Here is a 13,285-nt window from a genome sequence, read left to right as displayed (position 1 = left end):
AAGAAGGGAAGGGAGGGAGGGAGGAAGGGAAGAGGGAGGGAAGGAAGGAGGGAGGGAGGAAGGAAGGAGGGAAGGAAGGAAGCCTGGAAGTTTCACCAACACAGCACCAGCTAGAGAACCATCACTCAAGGCTTCGAGCTGATCATTAAACACAGGGCCTGTGCTGAGGAGGTGGTCCCGCAGGTTGGGAGCTGGGAGCCCAGGTGGGGCTAGAAGGAAGGGAAAATCCTCCATCCCCAGGGAGCTCTCATGCTTCTCAAGGAGAGGTGCTCAGACTGTGGCCTCAGGGGTTCCTTGGAGTCGGCAGTGGGGTCCCAACTGAGGGCCACTTGGGGGGAGGCGCTGGGGCAAAGACCAGCCATGTCCTCAGGCAGGTACCGTGGGGAGACCAAGCACCCTAGAACTGTGGCTGTGAGTGCCAGTGGGCAGGGGCTGCAAAGGAATCCTTTCCTCCTCCTCCACCGGCCCCCTCGTCCTTCTCCCTCTCAAAGGAGCTGGGCTGGTTTAAGGCCTGGTGCAGTTTGGGCCTCTGTCCCCAGCATTACTGAGCGACATGGCTTTGGCTGGATGTGGGCACTTGGTGACACATTTACTTTTTGAAGTCAAAGTATGACATGTTGACAGCATTGGCTTTCAGTGAGCTCCCACAGTACCAAGGTTATATGGAAGTTTCTGCCAAATTAAACCTGTCTACCTTCTTTAACACTTAAAAAAAAAAAAGGCTCATTTTTGGCTTTCAAAAAAAATTACACGTCACTGTTGGCAGGCTCTAATATTTAAATGGTATTTTTAGGTGGGATGATTTAAGGGAGTAAATTCATTCATTCACTCATTCATTCATTCATTCACTCATTCATTCATTCATTCATTCATTCATTCATTCATTCATTCATTCATTCATTCATTGTACTGAGTGTCTTTCAGGTAGGGTATCCGGAGAGATGTGAAGCCAGTGTCTACCTTAAAGAAGAAAAATGTTAAAAGAGCTGCCAAATAATAGGGCTCCTGAAAGATTCTCATAGTTGCTGTGTGATTAGTTAGACCAGCTCTGTCCACTCCAGCTGCCGTTGGCCCCATGTGGTTCTTGAACACTTAGACCGTGCCGCATCCAAGCCAGGATGCGTTGCACCTATTGGCTTCTGGGATTTAGCATGACAGAGAACGCAGAATATTTCATTAGCAATGTTAAATAGTAATCATGTTTTAAATATTGATTATTTGGTTATATTGGGCTAAATAAGCTCTATTACTAAAACGAGTTTCACCTGTTCTTTTTTTTTTTACTTTTCTTTTATTGTGGCTACTAGAACCTTTGAAATCACCCACATGACTTCTGTCGTGTTGCCATTGGACAGAGCTGGGTTAGTCGCTCAGAACTCTTTCGTACCTCCAGCTTTCTGTAGAAACTTGAGGATAGACACTCTTTATATATTTAGATTCAAGATACTATATACAAGATGGGGCGCCTGGGTGGCTTAGCCAGTTAAGCGTCTGGTTCTTAGTTTCGGCTCAGGTTATGATCTCAGGGTCGTGGGATAGAGCCCCGCATGAGAGTCTTTCCCCCTCATGCTTCCTTTCCTCCCTGCTTCTCCCTCCCACCCCGTGCACACACACACACACACACACACACTCTCTCTCTCTCTCTCTCAAATAAATAAACAAATAAAATCTTAAAAAAAAAAACCCAACCAAAATACTATATACAAGGGAACCTTGAAGAGTTTATCTGGGGCTTTTTGTTGGAAAGTTGGGATTTTTTTCCCCCAGAGGTAGAACTCCAGGTAACAATGGGCATATGTGTAAGGTGGTTCAGACAGAGGTGTGGGGCAGTGTTGTCCACAGCATGGGGTCCAGTCAAATAATCCAGGGTGAAAGGAAAAGACAGTGAGGGTGTGGGGAAAGGCCCTTCACCAAAAGCAGGACATCTGACTTTCAGCATTCCTTCTGCGGCTCAGAGAAACAGCTGAGAAAAACCACCACTTAGGAAAATGCGGTGTCTGTGCACATGGGAGTCCTGGGGACCCCATGAGTCGCCAGCCTTGGGAGAACAAGGGCTGATGAGTGTCTTCATTCAGATTTTATCAGAAAAAATAGAATTCCCTGACTATAATAATCTCTGAACTCCTTTGAGCAGGGAGCTCACTGGGTTTAGGGAACATGTTAAAAAAGTAAAACTACGACAACGATATAGAAAGCCTGGTTATTGTAGTCCACGACCCCTTTTCTCCTGCAACGACTGAACTGGAACATGAATTATGGCCCATCAGTTCCCAGGCTGTTTCCCCACTGAGAGCCTGCGTGTAAAATAAACCCTCGGAGCACTTATGCAAGGTATGATTAGCAGAAGCGCACAGGATTATGTTTATGGGTGTCTGGAGGATTCTCAAGCTGAGAGTTCGGGCAATCTAGGGGAAAAATAAATTCTCTCTTGGGTCTCATTTTGGAGTCATGAATCCAGACACTGGATTATTTAACCGCATTAGATGATCTTTTGGGTCTGATTTAAAATCTACAAAAACGAGGAAGTCAGCACTCGGGATGAGGATGCGAGCTAGTGCTTTAACCCTGCATCACGTTCAAGGGATTGCTCCTTGGAAAAGAAGGGTTTGAGTTAGCATCTCCTCCAATGTTGAGTCCTTCTGTGATGGATTTATGCCAGATTGTTGCTTTTCCTTGAGTGGCATTGGTTATAAAGAAAGTATTTTTGTTTTCATTTCATTTCATAAAATAATTTCATTTTCAGTGTGCATGCTATCCAACTAGGAGAATGCTGTTCACCATTTTCTTTTCTTGTCCAACCCTGAAAGGCTGTTCATACCAAATCATTTCATAACTCTTCAATCGCATTTTAACATATCTCCTGGTTAGCTTGTGTGGTTGTGCAGTAATTTGAGTTAACTCAGAGTGGGTGCTTACCTGTTATACTTCATAGATAAAAAACAAAGACATAGGGTTTAGACCAATTATTTACTACGTGTTTTGCCCAGAATACCACGGAGAGCCTTGGGTGTGTTGGGGTGAGAAAACCACAGAAGTAAAAGAAAATTTTTAATCTGGCGCAATTTTAATCTTCAATATAGACATTTTAGATAAGTACAAAGGAGAGAGGGAAATGTGTGTTACACTTTCTTTTTCCTTTTGTCACAGCTATTTTTAATCTTGATTGTTCCAGAAGTTGTGCCATTCCTGAGACTCTGCTGGGTCCAATTATAGCTGCCTATACACCCTTCCCTTTGTGGAGAAACACTTGGGTGTATGGGTGTATTTTTTTTTTTTTTACTTCTTGACCTTTTCTCTAGTTGTCAATTTATAACACGTCCCAGTCAGCCTATCAACATTTATTCCCCTAAGATTTCTCTCAATAGTTTGGGCACTGGAACTGGACAGCTGAGTGCAAGTCTCACTTGTAAGCTTATGAGACCTTGGGAAAGTTCTCTACTCTTTCCAAGCCTCATCTGTTAAATAGGCCTAATAATGGTGCCAGCTCACAGGGCTGGGTGAGGATTAAAAGAGATTATTCACATAATGCCCTCAGCCCAGAGTCTGGCACTCAGTAAATCGTGGCTATATTTATTATTGCTTTCCTGCCAACCTCATCCTGGCTTCCTATGGAGCAGTGCACCTCAAAGGGTGAGCCGGGAAGCCTCCGCACCCGCGTCCCTGGGAGCCCCTGAGAAGCCCGTGAGAATTCTCCATCCACCTCAGACCTTCGCCATCCGAATGTCTGGGCTCAGGACGCAGCGATCTGTGCGGCCAGGCTCTCGGAGAGATTTGCAAGCATGGTCAGTCTGAGAGGCACCTATCTGGAGAGCCTACTGTATGATTCCTCAGCCTGACACCTTGCTCTTTGCACAGCCCCACCTCATTCCTGGGAACGGTAGAAGCTGCAGGTGTGGGAAGAAACTGAGGTGGGTTCTGGGAAAGGGCTGTTGACTCAGTACTTCCGGATGGATAGACAAAGGGTGTGGAGGGGATTGGCCCATCCCCGCCTTAAGCACAGGCCACGGAGAGGGGGACGGGAAGGAATTTCTGAGTGTCCCTGCAGGAAGCCAGGGAGAATTAGGCGGGCCCTGCAGGGCAGAGTGCCCAGCCCTTTAACAAAGGGGCTGCAAACCTGCCAGCCTGAGTGCCACTGGATGTTCCTCCCACCAGATCAGCGGCTCTCCCTGGCTCATGCCAGCCCATTCCCTGGGCCCTGGGGGAGAGGGCGGCACCATCCAGCTGCTGGGCCTTTCTTCATGGCTCCAGCAAACGTTTGCCCCCGGTGCCACCCATTTTGTGTCATAGCTAACATAGTCACATATTTGACTCACCTGGGAAATCGTAAGCTCTCTCAGGCCAGGACTTGATTTATTCCCTCACCCTCTATTTACTAAGGGTCTACTGTGCCAAGGCTTTTCCTGGGGGCTGGCTAGATAGCTGAGAACAAGGACCACAGCCGGTACCCCCGGTCCAGGCGACATCACCCTGCTGGGGCTAACCCAACAGGTTCCCCAGATTGCTTTACTTCCCTGCCTCACATCCTTCAATGGCTTCCAGTCATGTTTAGAATAGAATCCATACTCCTTTCTGTGGCCTGTAAGGCTCTGTATGCTTCCTGCTTTCACCTCCCCACAAACAGGTGTTCCATCAGCCTCCAAACCTGTTCCTGTTACAGGCTTTTGCCCCTTCCTCCACTTGGGATGCTCTTCCTCAAATCGCCAAGGTTTGCTCTTTCTTTCTCCTCCTCTGATTCCTCCATCAAGTACAACTGCACCATACTCCATCATCCCGATCTCCCATTTGGCTTTAGTTTCTCGGTAACATTTATCATTGCCCAAAGTTATATTCTATACTATCATATTACATATGCTTTCTTCGCTTGTTTCTGTCAGTCTCCTCTAGAATTTAGAAGTTCCCTGGAGGCAGAAACTTAATTGGCCTGTTCTCTGTTCTATCTCCAGTGCCTAGACTGTGGCAGGTACCCAGGAGGAACTCAATGAATATTTGGTGAATGAATGAACCAATGGACAAAAGATCACATTTGGAGTTTACAGAATTTCTCATTAGATTCTGGTTCCGATGTCAATTCCTTTCTCCCCTGCTCCCTTGGAAGAGGTAGAGGCTTTTGAAATGTTCAGCAGGCTGAAAATATGATTCTCCATCCCAAAGGGCCTTAGGGTGTCAGTGAATGACCACCAATGATACTTGCTGGTCCTTGTAGGAGTCCTTTAGGATGTCAGGAAATAACAATGTGTTGTTACAAATAGCTTTAAGGAAAATTTGCTATTGACTATCAGTCTGAGAATAATAAACATTCCCTGATAATTTTCTTAGAGTATAGATACTACTTTAAGGGCTTTCAAAATATTCTTTAGAGTCCAGACAGTAACACAGTGTGGGCTTGTCTCAGGTTATTTGTCAGAAGTACCAAGTCTGGGCAGGTGAGTTTTCCAGAATTATAAAGCATCAACCTTCTTAATCCTAAAATTAAAACGCAAATATGAAAGTCGTTTTGATAGAAGACTTTTTCATAGATTAAAATGCTTATCCGCACCTACATATTATGTGAACTCTCTTTGAGGGTGGTCTCACACAGAGGAAGGGTCTCTCTCTGTCAGAAACTAGAACACAGGAAATGATTCCCAAGACACTTATGTTGGAGGGTTTTTTTTTCTCCCTCTTATTTTTCTCATTCTCCTTCCTCTTTTCCTCACTTGTGACGTGGAAATGTAAAACGTTCCTTCTCAGTTTGGTGCTTCGAAGTCTCAAAGGGAAAAGTAAACAAACTCCTACCCTATTAGCAGATGCTGTGTGTGGCAGATGTTCGCTTAAACACTCAGATAACAGTGACAGACCTGCAGGATGTTCCCTGAGGAGGGGCCACCAAGGACCAGCCCTCCCAGTTCCCAACCCAGCGCAATTCTTCCTGGTTTTTGTAGAACTCTTTATGCTTAGATAACGTAAGGAAGATTTTTACAATGTACCATCTTAACACACTGTCAAGTCACAACACACCCCAGTAAGTGAGGAGATGGAATCATTGCATTCTCAGGAGAGTGTTTCTTGGGCCTAACAAAGAAACCATTTTCTTTGCCATTTCTAGAGGCTTTTGAAAGAATTTTCCAAATTAACTCAAGTCGCCAGTGGTCTGCATGTGTCTTATGAGGACATCATCCTTAGAAGAAAAGGAACGTTTCCCGATTTCCTTGTACCTGAAGGAACTTAGAACTTTGTACCTCCTATCAGTGAGAATTCTTTAGGTGGCAAGTGACAAGAAACCTGATCTGAACAGGCTTCAGCCAAAAAGGAAATTACGCTGGCTGGGGTCACTTCGCAGTCCAGAGTAGATCGGGTGTGGCTTCAGGTGCGACTTGATTCAAACCTGAAGGGATGCAACCCAGGCCCAGTTGTCTTTTCTTTTCTCTCCCATGTGTTCTCCTCTTGCAAGATGACTGCCAACGGCTCTCAGGGTGAGGGGTCCTGGGTTCAAATGCAGCAGAAAAAAATGAGGACCTTTGGCTTGGTATTCCCAGGCAGAGTCTTGTTGCATCTCACGGTCTCTGATTGCCAACCAGAAGTCTGTCCCCCAACCAGTTATAGTTCCAAGGGGTGTATGATATGCTGATTGGCTTAGACTCAGGTCTAAGCTCAGGGCTTAGACCCACTCCAGAGCCAGTTAACTTCACCCAAAGCCAGTGACAATGGAGGACTAGGTGACCTGCCGGGGATCTCCGGCCAGATCTCTGCTACGGACTAGCTGTGTTGTCATTGAAAAGACAGACGAGGGAAGTGATGGCACATATATATTTTCTAAGGAATCCTACAAATATCATCACCCTTTCTTTTGGTGAGGATTTAGCCAGAAGTAAAAGTTTCCCAACCGGCATATCATCAAAATTACTGGGGGATTTAGATTCCATAAGTTTGGGGTGGCACCCACGGAGTATAATAAATCTGTTAAATTCGATCATTTTTAAGACCATCCCAGATGATTTGGAAGATCAGATGGAGTCGGGCACCCACCCAGGCACCCCTGTTCTTGGCAGGGTCAGCTCCAGCCAGAAGCGATCTCCTTCCTTCTCTGCCCTATGTCTATACCTGTATATTTTGTCTTGTAGTGTAGTGCTTCTATATGGATTTTATTTCCCCTTTCAAAACAATAAACCCTTGGAGGACTTTGATCGTGCTGTTGCTTGAGTCCCAAACCTTCACAGGCCTTCACGGTGCCTTATGCCGAGGAGGCACTCTATTTATTTCTGTTATTTGGATCAAAGTATGAGTGAATGGAGCCCTTACACCTCCCCCTTTCTTCTCCTTCTCTTTGTTTTTGGCACTGTCTTTTCCCCAAGATGCCTGTCCTTGGAAAGCTCTAACGAACTCTAGCCTGATTTGCTGACGAGGCCTTCAGATGTTATTTCTGCAGTGTTGCTTACGTTTTAAGAAGAGGTTGTTGGAAGACAGGACATTTTAAAGCCATAATGGTAAGCAGAAGCAGAAAGAAAGATTGGGGTACAGAACTTGGGGACTCTCCCCTTTCTGAGAGCTCCTTTATTTCCTGAATTAGAAACACTAGGATGTTTCCTATCATTTCTCTATTACAAAGTGAGGGAAGAAGCACATGACAATAAAAATAGTAGAGCAAAATTTAGGAGGACGGGTAGGGATTCCTTTTTAAATAAGATAGGAAACTCAGAAATCATTAAGAAAAGAAAAACAAATAGAGATTTGACTACAAAAAATTAGAAATATCTGCATGAAAAAATATACCTTACATAATATAGATAGATGACAGGAGAAAAAATTGATAATGTTTACCACCACAGAAGTTTACTGTTTAAGTGCTTACAATTTGATATGAGAAAGCTAACATCCCAATAGAAAAATGGGCAAAGGATATTAGGTGTGTAGGTGAATTATAAAAGAGGAAATACAAATGGCCAGGTGTATGAGAACATGCTGACTCTCACTTCAGTCAGGGAAACAAAAGCAAATTTAACCAGATGTCAGTTTTTACCCATTCAATTTGCAAAATTTGAAACAATCCATAACACCCAGAGCTGGGAGGTTTGGTGAAATGGGCATCTTATCCATTGCCAGTGGAGGTATGCATTGCTGTAAATGTTTACCAAAGTTGTTTGGAAACATCTATGAAATAAATGATATTTATAGCCTTTGACTTAACCACTAATCCTATTTCTAGGAATCTGAGCTAAAGCTTACGAAAGGAAGGCACCAGGAAGTAGGACTACAGGTATAAAGATTGTTTCAGCTTTATTTGAGGTGGGGTGGGGTAGGGAAAGAAACACTGCATATCTCATCATAAAGGAATATGCATTCAAACTATGGCATATCATGAAGCTAATAAAAAGAATAAATGAGATCTATAAATTGGGGATGGGGGTGGCCATGATATAGATTATATTATATATTGGAATACCACTTTTATTAAAAAGTGATAGAGAAAAAGAAAGAAAACCCCTTCCATATGTGTTCATATTTCTATATGTTATGAACTCCTAGACAAAGATGTGAGGGTTAGGTACCAAACTGTTAACCCTGTTACATTAGGGGATGAGATTACAGTGGGGGAGGGAGGCCCAACTTTAACACCCAGAAGTGGTGGGCCCAAGGAGAGAGGACAGATGGAAGCTTGGCCTTGTCAGCTCCCCAGCTCTTCACTCCAGCTCCCTGTGCACCTGAAGAGACTTTGTGCACATATGTGTTGGCACCCCAGCCCGCCCACTCCCCACAACTGCTCCTGGAGTCTATGAGTGCACCCATCCTGGGCCAGGCTGCCCTTGGAAGAACAGACCCCAGGGGAGGCTCACTCTGGTCCTGGGAGAGGGCTTGAGGTCTTTTGGGCAGGGAATTCTAGTATCCCTGGTACCTGGAATGTGGTCTAAAAGGAGTCACAGACTCTCAAGTGGGCAATTGTCCTTGGCTCTGAAGACCCCTATTTCATTGGTGAGGCTTAGGTTTCTAAAGAAGAGGGCTAGAACTGGGGTCTTCGTGGTCCACGTCTAAGGGGGTGGGTACAGAGAAGTGGGGGAGATGATTAAATATTCTTCTTTATGTAGCTCTAAATTATTGACTCATTACAATAACATTCAGGAATTAAAAAAAAATTTAAATGTATCCCCTTAAACATTTTAAAGTGAAAACCCGAGAACCTAACAGGGAAAAAGACGCTCAGCTAAATTAATCTCTAATGGAGAAATGTCAGGCACCGTTGTGAGCACGTGGGTAGGAGAAAGAGCTGAGACCATCTACCACTTCCTCGTACCTCCTCACTCCATCTTGCCATTACTGTTTTGCTGTAAAGTCAAGGGGCATACATGGCATGGGGTCAAGCACATATACCTACATACACATTTTTTGAGGAAATTTATCCACCCATCAAATATTTACTGAGGGCTCCTTATGTATCAGGCATTATTTCAGGTGCTGGGAATACAGCAAAGAATAAAATAGCAAAAATCCCTGCCCTCATGGAGATAGATATTAAACAAGATAAATAAATAAAAGTAAAGGTGTGTTAGAAAGTGCTAAACATAAAGCCAGGACAGAGTGAGGGGTAGGAGACTCCAGTTTTAGATGGTGTGACCAGGAAGGTCTTACTTGGGATGAGATGTAAATCCTGATCTGTAGGAAATGAGGGAACCAGGTTGAGAAGGGGAACTAGGTGAAGTGACATATTTGTGCAGCTCACTTTTTTCCCCCTGGAATTGATTAAACAACAAACCAGACATGAAGAGACGTGGAGGATACTCACATGCATATTGCGAAGTAGAAGAAGCCAGTATGAAAGGCTACATACTGTGCAACTCTAGTCCTGTGACATTCTGCAGAAGGCAAACCTGTGGACACAAAAAGATCAGTGGTTGGAGGGGAGAGAGGTAGAGGGGAATAGGTTGAGCACAGGGGACTTTTTAAGGTGGTACAGTTAGTCTGTATGATTATGTAATGGTGGATGCATGACATTATGCACTCGCCAAAACCCATAGAACTTTACAGCACAAAGATTGAACCTCAACGTATGGGAAGTAGAAAAAAATTTTTCAGAAGGTCAGAGGATCCCAGGGAGGAACTCAGACTGTGCCAAGAGATTCTAACTATAATAAAAATGTATGAAACAGCCTCGTTAGGGGAAAGGTGCTGACCTAAGTAATACTGGGGATGAGTAGAATCTGTAAGACTAAAGGCAAGAGGAACAGTGCTAAGCACTGGACTCTAATTGATAATGTTGCTTACCATAGTGCTGTGGGTTCATGATTCTCTTTTTTTTAATAATTTTTTTTTTTTTTTTTGAGAGGAAGGGAGAAAGAGAGTATGTGCAGCGTGGAGGAGAGGCAGATGGAGAGAGAGAATCCCAAGCAGGCTTCATGCTCAGCGTGGAGCCTGATGTGGGGCTTGATCTCACAACCCTGAGATAATGACCTGAGCCAAAATCAGGAGTCAACACTTAATCGACTGAGCCACCCAGGTGCCCCTATTATGATGCTTATATATGTATATACTGGAATGGAACATTAAATAAAAGGATGGTGGATGGTAGGAGCCAGGTTTCTTACTGTGGGAGCGGGTATTTACAGATCAGCAGGGGAGGAGGCAAAAATGGCTCTATCTCTTAATAGGTTAGAGTTGGAGATGTCAGTGAAAAATCATGTTTTAGTTAACATCAGTATAGATAGTTACATATTGAAGTATTCATAGATAGTCACAAAAATATTTCTTCGGGTTATCCTCTGACAGGGCCTAAAAACAAAAAAGGGGGGAAAAAAAAGATACTCTGGTATCAGTGAGTATACCTAGGTCCCCAATCTTGGTTTCTTTCTTTCTTTCTTTTTTTTTAAAGATTTTATTTATTTATTTGAGAGAGAGAATGAGATAGAGAGCATGAGAGGGGGGAGGGTCAGAGAGAGAGGCAGACTCCCTGCTGAGCAGGGAGCCCAACGTGGGACTCGATCCCGGGACTCCAGGATCATGACCTGAGCCGAAGGCAGTCGCTTAACCAACTGAGCCACCCAGGCGGCCCCAATCTTGGTTTCTAATACCATCCTCTAATAAAAGGAACCAGCGCTTCTTGGAGAGTGAGGACCAGGGTAAGAAATATACAAGATGAGCCTAGGGCACCTTCTAATGACAGAAAGTAAGGAAGGCCCCCTCCCTTCCCCGTCCCCCACCAAAATGAGGGGGTATGTTGGAGGGGTACAGGAGCCAAGCAAAAGAGCTCTCAATGGCTAAAGCTGGGACAATTTGAGCAATACAAAAGTAGTACTGGATTACAACCCAAAGTATAGTGTAAATATTCATGAGTCCATATTAATATAAATAAATAATTGAATAAATAAGTAAGTAGGGAGGATAGACAAATCTCCATGCATAAGAATTCCAAATACTTGTACACTTTACCCTCAAGGAGGTGAAGCAGAACCACCCAAGTAAGGACTGACCTCCTTCCAAAGAGTAGGTAGGGTATGGGAAGAAAACATGATTGTGAATTGTCAGAGTCTCCCCAGGGTGGGTTGCAAGGATATTCCTAGAATTTAAGGAGCCTTTTCCTTGTTGTGAGTGGTGGAGTCCTGCCAACCTCAGGTCTATACGTCCTTGATACACGTGTGGCCTGGTTGTGGCAGGGCTGAGGTGTGATTTGAGGCCCTGGGCAAGTGAGGGTGGCAGGGACTGTGGTTTTTGTGGCCAGAGGTGCAGGTGGGGTTTGGAGGGAGTCCTACTCCGACCTGAGGTAGGAGGAGAAAACAGTGGCTGGGGACACAATCCTATGGCAGCTAGCGTTCTCAGGCTGGCTCTCCCTTCTAGGACATGTCCAAGACCAACCTCCTTCCAAAGAGTAGGGTATGGAAAAAAGAGGAAGTGTCACTTGTCAGTGGAGAAACCTGACAGGGATGGCCTCAGCTGGGTGGTCATGGTCAGCGTCAACAGGGATAAGTTATGTTGATGGAATATGATGAGAATGACGCTTACCCTCTGTGCTCTTCCTCCCTCCCAAACCAGAATCGCAATCTAATCATGAGAAAAATATCAGACACACACAACTGAGGGACATTCTACAAAATACTGAACCAGTACTCCTCCAAACTAGCAAGGTCATCAAAAAAAGGAAAGTCTGAGAAACCATCACAGCCAAGAGGACCCTAAGGAGACAGGATCATGAGATGTAATGTGGGATCTGGGGGATGGGTGGGGAGAGGATACAAACTGAGGGAAAATTAGGAGATCTGAACAAAGTGTGGATTTTCCTTCATAACAATGTATCAGTATTATTAGTTCATCAATTGTAACAAATGTACCATACTAATGTAAGATGTTAATAATGGGAGAAACTGGTGTCAGGTATATGGGGGCACTGTAAATCTTCTCTCATTTTCTATAAATCTAAAACGGTTCTAAAAATTAAAGTCTGTTATATATATATTTGTATGTATTTAAATATTTATTTAATTGAGAGAGAGCACACAAGCAGGTGGGACAGAGGGAGAGGGAGAGAGAATCTCAAGCAGAGTTCGTGCTGAGTGTGGAACCTGATGTGGGGCTTGATCCCATGACCCAGAGATCACGATCTCAGCCAAAAGCAAGAGTCAGATGCTCAATGGACAGCACTACCCAGACGCCCATCTATTATATACATATATTTTTAAAACCTTGTATAATTACAATCATGACTTTTAAACCCTGGTTTTGTTCAAGGGAAATGTAGCTATGAGCTTTTGTACACATGGGCACCAGAAGGACATTATGGTTATCATTTGAAAACTGGTGCCTGGAGCCCTTCCCAAGTCATTCTGTGGCTTAGGAAGGCTATAGAACAAGATGGGGCTCCCAGAAGATGAGTGACCTCAAAGCAACCCCTGGGTACCTCTCCTTGGACCCCCAACCTTCCATAACAGAGTTCTCTGCTTCCCAGAAACCGTGAGTTCCCTGACAAGGAAAGGCTGGCCCAAGCCCTTCTGGAAGGGGATATTTACTAGTAAGGTACGGGGCCACCTTGTATTTGGGTACAGTCACCTGGGAACATCCCAAGTTTGTTCCATCCCAAGTTTGTTATTTCAGAGCTGGCCTTTGAACACTAAAGAATTCCGACGGCTTTGGATTATTTTATTTTCTATCTCCCAGGGGACACTGTCAATAATTTACATTGCACAGCATTGGGTTATCTAATAACTCTGGATTTTCCGCTCTAAGGGAGGGGGATAGAAAAGTAGCTCTTTGTTTTTTAAAGGGGGAAAAAAAATCACTGCTCCTTTTGGTTGGGGGTGGTCGGGGTGCCAGAAGATGGCCCTGGCCG

General features: G+C 44.4%; 1 long non-coding RNA gene across 2 annotated transcripts; it reads left to right on the top strand.

Annotated features, from left to right (window-relative positions):
- Nucleotides 1-3,598: 3,598 nt before the first annotated feature.
- On the top strand, nucleotides 3,599-12,378 carry LOC118027273. Of its 2 annotated transcripts, XR_004683786.1 has the most exons (4): nucleotides 3,599-3,908; nucleotides 7,332-7,463; nucleotides 8,183-8,233; nucleotides 11,995-12,378. It is a non-coding gene; the product is annotated as an uncharacterized LOC118027273 (long non-coding RNA). The 2 variants fall into 2 exon arrangements; XR_004683787.1 differs by lacking the exon at nucleotides 8,183-8,233.
- Nucleotides 12,379-13,285: the final 907 nt, after the last annotated feature.

This window comes from Mirounga leonina, unplaced genomic scaffold (genome assembly GCF_011800145.1).
Source record: "Mirounga leonina isolate KUSES-001 unplaced genomic scaffold, KU_Mleo_1.0 Mir_366, whole genome shotgun sequence".
NCBI classification, from domain to species: domain Eukaryota; kingdom Metazoa; phylum Chordata; class Mammalia; order Carnivora; family Phocidae; genus Mirounga; species Mirounga leonina.
Note: the sequence above shows the minus strand (reverse complement) of the source record. Positions and strands in the feature narration are given on the sequence as shown.